Source organism: Aptenodytes forsteri, unplaced genomic scaffold (assembly GCF_000699145.1).
Source record: "Aptenodytes forsteri isolate BGI_AS27 unplaced genomic scaffold, ASM69914v1 Scaffold338, whole genome shotgun sequence".
NCBI classification, from domain to species: Eukaryota; Metazoa; Chordata; class Aves; order Sphenisciformes; family Spheniscidae; genus Aptenodytes; species Aptenodytes forsteri.
Window position 1 is genome coordinate 1,480,350 of NW_008795124.1, and position 12,793 is coordinate 1,493,142.

Genomic DNA, 12,793 nt, shown 5'->3' on the forward strand with positions numbered 1-12,793 from the left:
AAAAAGTTATGAATATGGAGGATCTTTTGTTGCTGCCAAGAAATTAAAAATAAATCCCCAAAGGCTCTGTGTGCAGAGATTTTCAAAGGACCTAAAGGACCCTGCTTACCTAGGACAGTTTTCGTTGTCCAAAGATGGGCATCCAGTGCTCTTTTAGATGTACTAGCACATCTTGCTTGGCATCCAGCTGTTGCCGTTGCATCACATCTGCCATCCTCAGATATCCCCGGTTGTCTCAGGTTGCAGTAGGTGCCTCTGTGCACGCACCAGATTCGAGCTCCTTGTTTCCACTGGAAGCCAGTGAGAGCTGATGGCTGATTTGACCCTTGGTGCTTCCTGGCCCTGCACTCCTGAGGGCTGTGCTTGGAGACCCACAAGCTTTTCATGTCTCAGATCTCATGTCTGTCATTTCCCTGCCTGTTCAGGGGAATATATGTATGTATGTCTATATAGAGAGATACATATATGTATATACATATATATGTATGGGATATATATAGGGGGAAAATACAAAATTTTATAGGGGAGTGTTTACATATATTTTTATATAATTAAGCATGGGCTTAGTACCAGTTATGCATTTACTTGGTAATGGTTTTCTTAGGTGATATTGCAGACTAGGGTCCTGATTCTGAGAGGCAGAGAGCTTCTTACAAGCTGCTTGGCACTTGCTAACTTACATGAAAAGTGCAGGGATTCAGCATATGCTTGGATTAGGCTCTAAAATAATGAAGTATCTGTTTTATACCGTCTTTGTCTCTATTCAAAGCCTTTTATCCTTAACTCCTCCTCTTCCTTTGCAGTGTTTCAGAAAATTACATATTTCTTTTTGACTTATTAGTTGTTGTAAGCATAATACCACCAAGTGATCTTAGTTCATTATCATATTTTATCTGAAAACAGTACAATTTACATTTCTTCATTGACCACAAGAGGTTTAGCTAAGTGCTTTCTCTCTCCCACTCTCTTTCTGTAAACCCATCTGTGTTTGCTCATGTCTCATATTTATTTCACACTTTGTTTCCCTTCTAGATCATGATGCTATCCTTTACAGCCACAAAAACACCCCTATAATGACTACAGAGACACAGAAATTTATATTACAAACTGGACTCGCTGTATAGCATTGCTAGGATCTTTCCTGCCGGCCAGTTCTGTCCCACAAGCCTTCCCAGGGGTCCCTTCTACTCCAACCCCTCAAAAGCCTGAGGATTGACCTCTCCAGGAGCCAGTTTCCATAGCCCCTTCAATTCCTGTTGACTCAGTTGAAGCTAGGGCTTGTGGAGTGTGATGATATGCTTCAGTACAGCGTTTCTGAGACCAAATGGGGCTGCAAGTTCCTTCCAGGGTATAGAAGTATTCAGCAGCCAAATACTTATTTCATGTAGTTGTATGGGTTTGAGTTTGGAGAGCAAATTTGTTTGTTGGGAATGAACTCCTGGAGAGCAGCTGCTTGACCAGAGCTTAAGCTAAATGGTTCCATGTCAGAGTGAGCTACTGAGACTGCTGAATGCATTAAATAAAATGAGATCATTTAAAGTGTAAAATAAATAATACAAAAAGAATTATGCAGTACAAATCAGATTACATGCTTTCCTTTCAAGCATCCTCATTAAGTAGCTGTTAGCTACTTATTTACTGATCTTTATTCAGATTTTAGATGCTGATATCCATGTTTACTTTTACTTGATGAGAAAGCAAATGGGATATGAATTCATATTTTATGAGATGTTATGTATTGAAAATTTTCAGGAGGAGAGAGAATGAAAGTTATTTTTGTGCATGTTTCTTCAATTGCTCTTTTGTGTTAACAGTAGAGGTTGGTTGTTAGTAAGAAAACAATAAAATAATGACGTTTTGTTTGGAAGTAATGCCCTAGGATAAGTAAAATTGAGGTAGCTAAATCTGGGGTGTTCTGTTGTATTGCATGATACAAATATCACAGAGCTGTTGAGCACAAAAGCCCTGTGCCTTAGAAATGACTTCTACTCAGTGCTGTCACTATGGAGGAAGAGGAAGGGGTCTGCATAGAGACCAGGCTATAGATTCTTTAGTAGACAAGACATACCAAATATTTACCAAAGTACAGACTTGAGACTGAGCTGGAGCCTAGCTTTTTCTTAGTACCTATGAAACTCCACAATCTTTCTCATTTAGCCAAACATCAAGCTTTTCTTCCCTGACAATGCTGGTAATGCAGTGCTCCAGCAACCATGATGTGATGAGTGAGACCAGCTTATTCAACTGCGGAGCACCTTCTAGGGACCCTCCTTTGGCAGGCAGGAATTGTAGTCTGAAAGAAAGAGAGGTGCAAAATCATTCCTACACTTGTCAGTCTCCAGCTTCTTTGAGAGCCTGTTGGAGCTTCTGGCAACACAAGAAAATTAGAGCAGCTTTCCATTGGTGAAAGTGAAATAGTTATAAATATCCTCTTAGCTGCATAATGAACTGGCTAGCTACTATGATAAAGTAAGAAGTAAAGGTGGAATAAAGAAGAAGCAAGCATCCTGGAGTTGCAGAGTGGGAAGAGGGAACTTAGAGAAGCAACTTTCTCAACTTTACTGGCCCAGATCACTGTATTGGTCACCTTCCTCTTTTCCACTGGTAGTGGAGTTGCCACGGGCCTGTTACCCATTGTAGATCTAGTTGTGAGCAAAGTCATCAGGGCAGGCACTCGGAGTGACAGTTCAGCACAGATATCCAACGTAATCCGGATGCAGGCTAAATTGGTTTGCGTGGTTGCACTGCTTCTGCTGATGTAAAGCCTGTTTGTGTGTCTACACAGCACCACATAATAAGCCTACCTCTGAAGAGCTATGTGGTATGAACATTGCAGTGGGAAGTTAGGAACGAGTGAAAAAGCCGCTCCACTGAACGAGCCCTGGATGCTGTAGTGAAGTCTTACACACCTCCTGAACAAAGCCCTTGGGTTAATTACCTCCTAATTTTTCATTTTAACTCATGAGCACCACAGACAGTGCAGCTCATGGAGCCTTCCTCACGGAAGGGGAAGACTGGGTGGCAATGAACTGAAGTAACTTTGAAATTTCTGATCATCTTTCTGATGGTAATAAGATTTAAAGCATGACAACACAGGGGAAGAAACCAGCAGGCTTGGAGTGTGCCAGAGATACTGGGATCTGGCAGAGTGATTTATTGTTTGTAGCACTTGCAGAATAATGTATGCTTTATGAGTAACAACATGTCCTTTTGCAGCATGAAAATAACTGCTCAGGAACAAAACCCTGTCAGTAGTAGTGATGCTGTAAAATGAACTCCATAGCTGTATTTTACCCTGACGTTTCTGTGTATCTGCTGGCATTGCAAGTAGAACGGTGGTGAGCAATCTGGCAGAAGCTGAAGGGGCACTAAGCAGAGGAGAACTTTCTAATGGAGAGCATGAACTGTTCATTTGCTAGCCCAATTGCAAAAACAATTAGTAAATAAATAACCGCCCTGAACATCACCCAACAGTCTGGATTGTTTTCTTAATGTTGACAGTATTTTCTTACCCACTTCCATTGCCCCAAAAGCTCACCTCATTCAGTGGTTTATATAAACCTATTGGGTCAAAAACTTCTGGACAGGAGGGACTGTTGAACTGAGCTTCTCACATTTCTGTCGCTGGAGCAGTTCTCTGGAGACGTTATATCAGAGTGTGTGTTCGTGACCTCTGCTCTACCAATATTCTCCAGCAAGATGTCACTGAAATGTTTTCATCTATTGCACACATGATTAATTAGCCTGTCAGCCTACCTATTGTATCTGTTCCAGTGTTTTTGAAAGGGGAGGTGATTTTTAAAGGTTTCAGCATGATTGTTGAAGATATTGCACATAACTGGGTCAGTCACATTTTACTTGATTTTAAAGCCATCATCTTCACAGTGGAATCCATTCATTACCATAGGTAAGTCCATCGAAAGTACAAATTTATAGAGAACAAGGTCTTAAAAACACCCTTGCTCTGTGAGCTCTGCGAGCTGACTGAAATAATTGCCTTAGAGAAAGTGCAAAGTTTTCTAATCCTTTCGATCCATTATTAAAGATTAAAACTGAATTCTGATAACATTATCAGATGATCCTTTAAGTGACCAAGCGTGTTTAGTGAATTTAAGGGTTTCTCTACTGAATACAGCAATGGCAGTTCAGCATAGGGGGAAGTGGGTTGCTGGTGAGAGAAATTACAGAGACACCTTAGACTATTTTAGGTCATTTTCATCCCCTTCAATAGCAGGGCAAGAATGGGGGAATGCATCTGTAACCGCAAATTGCGAAAGGCCTCTGCTGTCACCTGTTTGAGGGAAAAAGTCCAAACCATCTCCTGCCTTTCCAGGAGCCAAAAGCATCAGTGCTCCCACCCAGAAGCTCTGGCTTTGTCCTGTCAGCTTTTGTAGGGAAGGCTGATGTTGCCACCACAGGCATCTGTCTAGGAGGAATTCAGAATAGAAGATGTCATGAAATTGAATGACATTTCGAAACAGAATTTTGTGTTAAAATTAATATAAATACGTGAGGGGTACTTTGCTAGTTATATTATGAATTTTCATATTTAATTCAGCAAAATTTTTAATTTATTAATTTATTTCAAGCTGCTGCAGTATTTCCAGTTCACCACACCTGAAAACTGCAAAAGGTAGATGTTCCTCGGTAAGGATTGCGCAGAATAGAAGTGAAGGGCTCTGGGAGCTTCCTGCTCCAGGCAGGGAAGCTTGTTCGTTGTGGCAATGCAGCTTGTGTACAGGGCGAGATCTGGAGTGCCTCCTCATTTAAAGACATGTCTGGAAGACAGGATTCCTGAATTCAGAAATCTAGTTGCTACACTTTGTACTAAATCGAGCACTGGGTGGGAAGCTGCTACGTATAGAATTGCAAAAATCAGTACGATAGATCAGAAATAAAAGATAACTGGTATCAGTGTTAGAGGGAGCAGGGCTTATGCTAAAAACTGCTTTCCCTCCCTGCAGTGATCTGCAGATCCGCTGGAACACCTGAATGATAATTCTGTGATTTGCAAAGACACCATAACTCGTTTGGTTTTTCACGCTTCCAGAATTTTGGCAACAGAAATGAGACAATCTGTTTAATTTTCTGGGTGAGAGGAATAAACAATGCTGTTTTAACATACTACACAGTCTGTCACTTTTGCATTTGATAGTGCCATTCACATTGTACCTTAGGCCAGCTGTGGGCACATAATCATGATTGGAGCAGATATTTTAAAAACTGGATTTTGATGATTGGTTATTCTGGAATACAGCAATCTAAGGACAGGGAAACAAATATTTCAGATTGGCAACTAACACCATCATGAGTAGCAAAGTTTAGTACCATATCTGAGTCTCTTAGACTGGTTGATTAAACAGGATACTAAAAGGATTAATCGTTAAGGATCCTAAAATAAACTTGTGTATGATTCATGGAAGGGTAGAAACTTCACCATCTAGTGACTGCCAGTATTCGGGGTCAAAGCTACCCTGTTAGCGGGGTTCGATCACTGACCAAGCAAGTGCAGACGGAACATGTTTTAATTTTAGGCTCTTGAGACTGTATACTTAATCCATGGTTGCAGTTAACAAGAACTGGATCAAACAAATCTCCACGTGCAATGCAATCTCCTCAGACTCTGGTTAAGGTACAGCTCCTGGTCTAAAGTCTGTTCACTTTAGCCCATCACTCACTTTGTGCATATCTGGTATCTCTGTGCAGATATTCAGGAAGCACAAACTGATGATGAAAGCACATTTTAGAAACATGCTTTTTTCTTGTAACTAAATGAGGGTTAATATACCTAAACAAGTAAAGCATGGTTTGAACGTGATGCTCTGTTTTTATTGTAAGTAGTAATAATTCTGTGGGGAAAAACTTTTCTGCCTAATCCTTGTAGGATCTGCCTAAACCTTGCAGGCTCTGCTAGTTTTTTATTGCTCAGGATACAGATATAGTTCCATTTAGTGAAATACACTGTAAAAGCACTCTGTATTTTAGGACATTTGTGAAATCTTGAAGCTTGCTAGCCTGAACAGAATTCTGTAATTCTGGGGAGAATGCAAAAGCAAGCGGTGCTTCCTCTGTCTGTCCTTTATCTAACACAGCTGCCTTCGTCTGCCGTGCAGTTGAAGTGTGCAAATAGCTTCATAGAAACAATAGTTAAATTCTATTTAGGGCACAAAGATAAATGGGCACTGAAAGCTTGTGGAAGTGCAGAAAAAGGTTGTTTTGTGCTATGAAGATACAGGTAAGGATCCCATACCTTCAGGTAGTTAGTTGGACCGAATCTCTGATTTCTTAAAGATGTCACAGTGTTAATACTTCACTATACAGCTATGACTAGTGCAGTAACACTAGATAACTCATAATCTGTCTAATGGAGACAAATAGCTATGGACGCATGTCAGAATAATTAGTGTTGAGTCAAGTTAATTTGATTTGTTCATTTAACAAATTTAATTGTTTCAGCTAATTACATAGCGTGGCATAAATGCAATAAGGGATGTTCAGAGAAGAAAACTATTCCTTTTTTCCTCCACTAAATTAATTAAACCATTAAGGAAAATGTACACTCAGAGTATGCAAACAATGTCCAGCTTCACATGCTGAATTTTGCGACCTCCGTTATGGCGTGACTCTTCCTGGGCTTCTTGTTGGACTGACTGATGCAGCGTCTTCCTCGTAGCCCCAGACTACTCTCTGGAGAAGCCTATCTTAGCTATTCTGCTCCACTACTACACGAGGAGCCTGCCTTTCTCTGTTAGATGGGGACATCTCAGCTAGGTGTGTAAGATTGCGTCCCTGCCTCCTGTAATTCTGATGAAGAAATGGACAAAATGAAGGCCTGTTCAAAATTCTGGTACCTTTTCAACTTCTTGGACTGTTGCCTTTTCTAAGCAGGAATGATGGTGGCTTAAGAAGTTAGGGATATTGAAGTTTACTGATAATAAATACAGAAGTATGTAAAATTCAACTTTTTGGGGTTACATAGAAAATACTCTGTGTGAAATCAACCTGACTCCCCTTTGTTCTTTGCAGTGTATCCTTTAATAGATTATAGCAGTTTTACTCTGTTCTAATTTTGTTTTTTTTTTTCTTGAACATTTTGAGAGTGAAGCTTGCAACATATATAGCAAACAAGTTGTATTTACATGTCTTCATGATTTTTAAAATCTAGACTCTTTTCAAAATTGCTTTCAGCACTGATTCCTTTACTTCAGAAAGCTTGCAGAAGAATGCTTTGATGCTTCTGGTTTAACCAATGTTACTTAGTCTCACTTTCATTCCTTATGAAACAACACTTTCATGACATAAAAGTAGCAAAGCAACAGGCAGAGTTCAGACCCCTGTTGTGCTTGGTGGGGTACAAATATGCTTAGAAAACTTGAAACAAAAATTTGAAGCAAAGTGTGAGAGAAATACTGTCCGTATCTTTGTATAACGATGCTTTAACATAGATTGGAGCGCTGAGGTAGAAAGTCTTGGATCTGTATAGCTGTGGTTGACCTCTTCCCAATTTCATGTCCAAGTTGTAGTCCCCTGTCAACCTCACTGCGTACATCTTGGTGTGTACTTTGGTTCTACTTGGACACATGTTGAATGGTTCCCTTAGCAAGAGAATTTGAATGTAGGCGTGACACGGTTGCCAGAGGTAGCATAATGCAGCCTTTAAAGTTATAAGTGCTCTGTCTGCAAGAAAAAGCATCAGGCCGTGCAAAGATGCCCGTGTCAGGTCTAAATGTGTTAACCTGAGGACAAGAAGTGGTGGAGTTGGATGCTGTGGTGCCCTAACTGGACTAGCACAGCCTGCTTTTCTGTGTGGCCAGCAGGACTAGGGAAGCGATTGTCCCCTTGTACTCAGCACTGGTGAGGCTGTACCTCAAATACTGCGTTCAGTTTTGGGCCCCTCACTACAAGAAAGACATTGAGGTGCTGGAGCGTGTCCAAAGAAGAGCAATGAAGCTGGTGAAGGGTCTAGAGCACAAGTCTGATGAGGAGCGGCTGGGGGAACTGGGGTTGATTAGCCTGGAGAAAAGGAGGCTGAGGGCAGACCTTAGCACTCTCTTATAACTACCTGAAAGGAGGTTGTAGCAAGGTGGGTGTCGGTCTCTTTTCCCAATTAACAAGCGATAGGACAAGAGGAAATGGCCTCAAGTTGCGCCAGGGGAGGTTTAGACTGGATATTAGGAAAGATTTCTTCACCGAAAGGGTTGTCAAGCACTGGAACAGGCTGCCCAGGGAAGTGGTTGAGTCACCATCCCTGGAGGTATTTAAAAGACGTGTAGATGTGGCACTTATGGACATGGTTTAGTGGTGGACTTAGCAGTGTTAGGTTGGACTTGATGGTCTTAAAGGTCTTTTCCAACCTAAATGTTTCTATGATTCTATGCTAATGAGTATGTAGGGAGCCATATTCATGTTCAGTGTGGACAAACTCAAGCTAATTCCCCTGAACCAAGAAGGGGTCTGCCTTCTGGCTAAGCTCTGTCTGTTTTATAGTTTCCATATCCTCTCAGTCTCATTTTCCTTTTTTGTTTTTTTAAATCTGTGTATTGGTTGCAGCCCATCTGTTCTGTATTTTGTAAGCCTCATGGGCAGGTGCTCTCCTCCCTTTGTGTTTCCACAATGCCTGGCAGGGACTCATTGCTGGGAGTCCAGGTTCTACTGAAATGTAATAAGTACAAAAGCAAGCTGGATCTCCTGAACCTCTTCATCCAAATGTAATACCACCAAATCTATGGTCAATTGTATGTGTAAGCTTTACTATTAAAATAATTGTGTGCGCTGTAAATTATAAATCATGTCAGGGTAAGAAGTAGGAATTGCTTTGGTCCTAGGCAGCAATGTCAGGTTCCAGCACGTCTCTGACTGGAAATGGCTGAGCACTGCATAATGGGTTCACTGACTCAACTCTCGTTGGACTTGAGAGAAAACATCTTGTGGTCACCCTAATCTATGTTTCATGTCTGTGACTTTAAATTATGACACAATAACCTGTTCTCTGTCAAAGTGTGTTTCATTTCACAAGGAAAATCTTAAAACATTAATTACTAAAAAGCCTCATGGCTTCCTCTTGCTACCATAGTACAAGTGTAAACCTTCAGTACTTTGTAACTTAGAGCAGCAGTTAAAAAGAGACTGTTCACAAAATCACAGAGTAGTTGAGGTAGGGAGGGACCTCCGAAGTTCATCTAGTTTAACCCCCACTCCTCAAAGCGGCATCAGCTAGAGCAAGTTACTCAGGACTGTGTTCAGATGGGTTTTGAATATCCCCAAGGATGGAGACTCCATGACCTCTCTTGGCATCCTGTTCCAGTGTTTGACCACCCTCATAGTACCAGTTTCTTCTGTGCAACTGTATACAGACCTCTGAATTCTTCTGTTTGCTCTCGTGGCTGCATGTATTAGTGTACAGGCACTTCAGAGGCACCTAGTTGTGATGATTTCCCAGAAAAGGTATGAGTGCTCTGCCCGTGACACTTTCCTGTAGGCGTACCCTCATTTATGTGCATATGCTTGATGTGGTCACCCTTCAGCCCTCTACTGATCACGAGGTCTCTCCTGGCCATGTCACCCTGCACCCTTTGCGCCACCACTTCCTCCTCATCATCACTAGTTTAAAGCTCTCCTCACCAGGCTGGCCAGCCTGTTGGCAGGGATGCTTTTGCCCCATCTTTCATTCTTATTCAAGGCAACTTGAGACCAGTGGAGCCATATGCAAAACCATATATGACTTAGATGCAACAATACTGATGATAAAGAATGTTTGTGTGAAGAACAGTGATGGGAGCAGGCAAGGTGAAAAGGCAGTAAGTAGGGAACTAGCCCCCTCTCCACTGAGAAAATAATTCAACAAAAAGGAGAATATGAAGCAGTTATATGCTTCTGACATTTATTTAATCTTTAAAATCTTTGATGAGAAATACCTGTATTTTAAAGATCTCAGCTGTCTGCTGTTGACAGAATTTGGCTGAACTTGTGTGTGTGTCTACACACACACACGCATACATAGATGGCCAAAGAAAGTACTTCTTAGTGAATAAAAATTGTTTGACTCTACTTAAAAAAGAAAAGAATCTACAATATGTATGACCCACCCTGTGTATGATCATCAAACTGAAACATTTATACAGCATTTCTCCCACAGCATTTTAAAATTATGAACAACAAATATAGAGTCAAATTCTGTCCTGTGTCCCTGCAATGGGCAGCTTATTACAGACTGTGTTTTAATAGTCTTTCTTGCACCCATGTGTCAGATTAAATGGTAGAAATGCCAAATGGATGATAATGTAGTATCATTTCTGGAAGTATTGGCTTTTAAAGTTAATCTTCAATGGGATGCTTTACTGTAGGCATGTGCGTACATTAGATAACCTTGGCATGCAGAGAGTATTTTAAGACCCACATAATTTTGAAACACCCTTTAATATTCAGTGAAGGTCATGATACATTCCATGCACATAAGATCAGAAACAGACCTTCCAGGCTTATTTTACTTCTCAGGATAGATGCCAAATTGGGAGCCTACAGTGATGTGTTCTGTTTTTCTGTAGGACAGTTAAAGTGGCACAACAAGCTTTTCCATGCTGTTCCAACTGATATCTGAGCCCTGGTCTACAGCAACCACCTCACAGAGGTGCCAAGGAGAGTAATACCTACAACTCTCTTCACATGCTTATCTTTTTAACTGAGATTTCCAAAACAAATGCTGCCAACTAATAATGTATACTATTATGGATTCTGGGATCTTGAAGTGTGAGGTCAGAAAATTCACTTTAGTAACTAAACTCCAGCATCTGATGCTACCAGTACTGTCCAGAATCAACCTGTTAAACCACAGGCAATACTATGTGTAACTACTTCTGTTATCACTCTCTATTTATCCACTGATGATACAAAAAAAATGAATAGCTGCTTCCTTAAGCTTTACATTTAGTCAACGTCATTTTATATCCACAAAATAAAAGGCTAACCCTCTGTAATTCAGAGATTTTGTAATAAACAACATGCTTACAGATTTTCACATTAGTTAGCTGATTCTTGGAAGAAGGAAGAAACGCATGTAAGATTAGATTCAAAATAATTCTGTGAAATACGTCTGGCCCCTTTATGCAACAGCCTGCTACACGGGGAAGAGGAGAAAAGCAAATCCTGGCCTTGATGTCAAAACAATGTAAACTACTTTTTGTATGTTGACTTGTGTAACAAGTGAGGCATGAAAACAAAAGCACAGTGCCCTGAGTAGTGGCAGTGAATATTTTATCTTACCAACAACAAGCAACAAGAAACTAAATCCTTAAAGCATATGCCGTGCTGACAGTGCGCTCTCATTGTGACAGTAATGGTATTTGCAATCCCAGCTGCACTCAAGCCTGTGCTGTAAAAGCACCCATTTCTCAGAACGCATGTTGCTGCCTCTTACCCTTTACTGGCCCTTAGCCAGACAAAGGAGCTTTTCTCTGTTGTTCATGTTGTCCCGTATAAATGGACGTTTAAACAATTTTTTTTTGCCCAAAGTGAAATTGGAGAGATTTGGGCATCATTAGTTCTTCTGAAATTTTCACAGTGCCGAAAAGTATCTTTAGGTGACTTTAGATTTTTCTGTATGTAAACCAGCCTTTCTCTGACTTTTTACAAATCTCCAGCGTAAATGCCTTTCTAAAATTCAGTGGCTGGATCCTCACAGAAATGTAGAAGCAGGAGTACCACTGCTATTGTTGTGATTTGGTTGTTTGAGTGTGGTTGGTAAGAATATTTAGAGAGTGACTCAGGGCTGTGAATAGCAAGTATTCGCCACTTGCGAATACTTGCTGTTGGAGATTGTTTTGAATAAGTCTAATGAGTTAACAGTTAGTGAGATGATTATGGATAAAGGAAGATGCTGCTCTGGGAATGTGTTTGAATGCGTGTGCTCTCCAGTTTTTCCTAGCACCCACTTGTTTGGTGTTCTCTCCAGGCTGAGGCATGAGATTCAAAGGGAATTGGAGAATGTTGCTTATAAATTATGGAGTTACTGCCTCATGGTTACCGTCCTGTCATCAATAATGTCAGACTGTCCTTCACAACTCAGCTTTTTCTCCTGTCTTTTACCAACTTGTCAGGTTTCTACATCCCCTGCTTAACATTGTTCCCTATCACTGCATCCATTCTTAGTCCAGGTCCTTTGTGTGGAATCCCAACAGTCCTACGGTGATTTCTTGTTTGCTACTTCATATTTGAGCAATTCAGGAGGTTTTGGGTGATCAACTAATGTAATTACATAGTAGCATTTCAAGACATCCTAGTACTGCTTCGGAGAGACAGCTTTGGAGAACTTGGGTGGAGAGCTCTAGAGAAAGTGAGGAAGCAATGTGGCAGGTGAAGAAGTGTGTTCAGGAGATCTGTGGATTGTGGTGTGGTAAAGGAGGAGTAAGCAGAAGGCACAAATTAAATCCTGTAATTATGCATAATGTGCATAATTCCTGCTAAATGTGACCAGCTGGGTTCTGCATTATCCAGAAGTAAGAGCAGCAAGCGGGTCGCTTCCAGCTCTGCTTCGTTCTTAGGTTTGGTCTCCTGCTTCAGAGCTGCTGCCAGGCTGCTGCGCATCCTGTCCACCTCCCGCAGTCAAAACCACAGCAGAGCCTCCAGCAGCTCCGGGGTCCCGGGCGAGCTCTGGTCTCCGCCCAGACCCAGGATGTGCACCTCCCTGCAGGAGATGTCACTAGCCTGGACGGCAGGCACCCCAGCACAAGAACAAAAGCTTTTCTACCTTTTATAAGTGGGGCTGTTCAGGTGGATGTGCCCAATATAGCTTTAATCC

At 41.2% G+C, this 12,793-nt stretch overlaps 1 protein-coding gene across 1 annotated transcript in view; it reads left to right on the forward strand.

Moving 5' to 3' along the window:
* Nucleotides 1-12,793, forward strand: part of KCNG2 (potassium voltage-gated channel modifier subfamily G member 2) — a 54,819-nt gene that overhangs the window by 15,136 nt on the left and 26,890 nt on the right. The window lies entirely within an intron of this gene.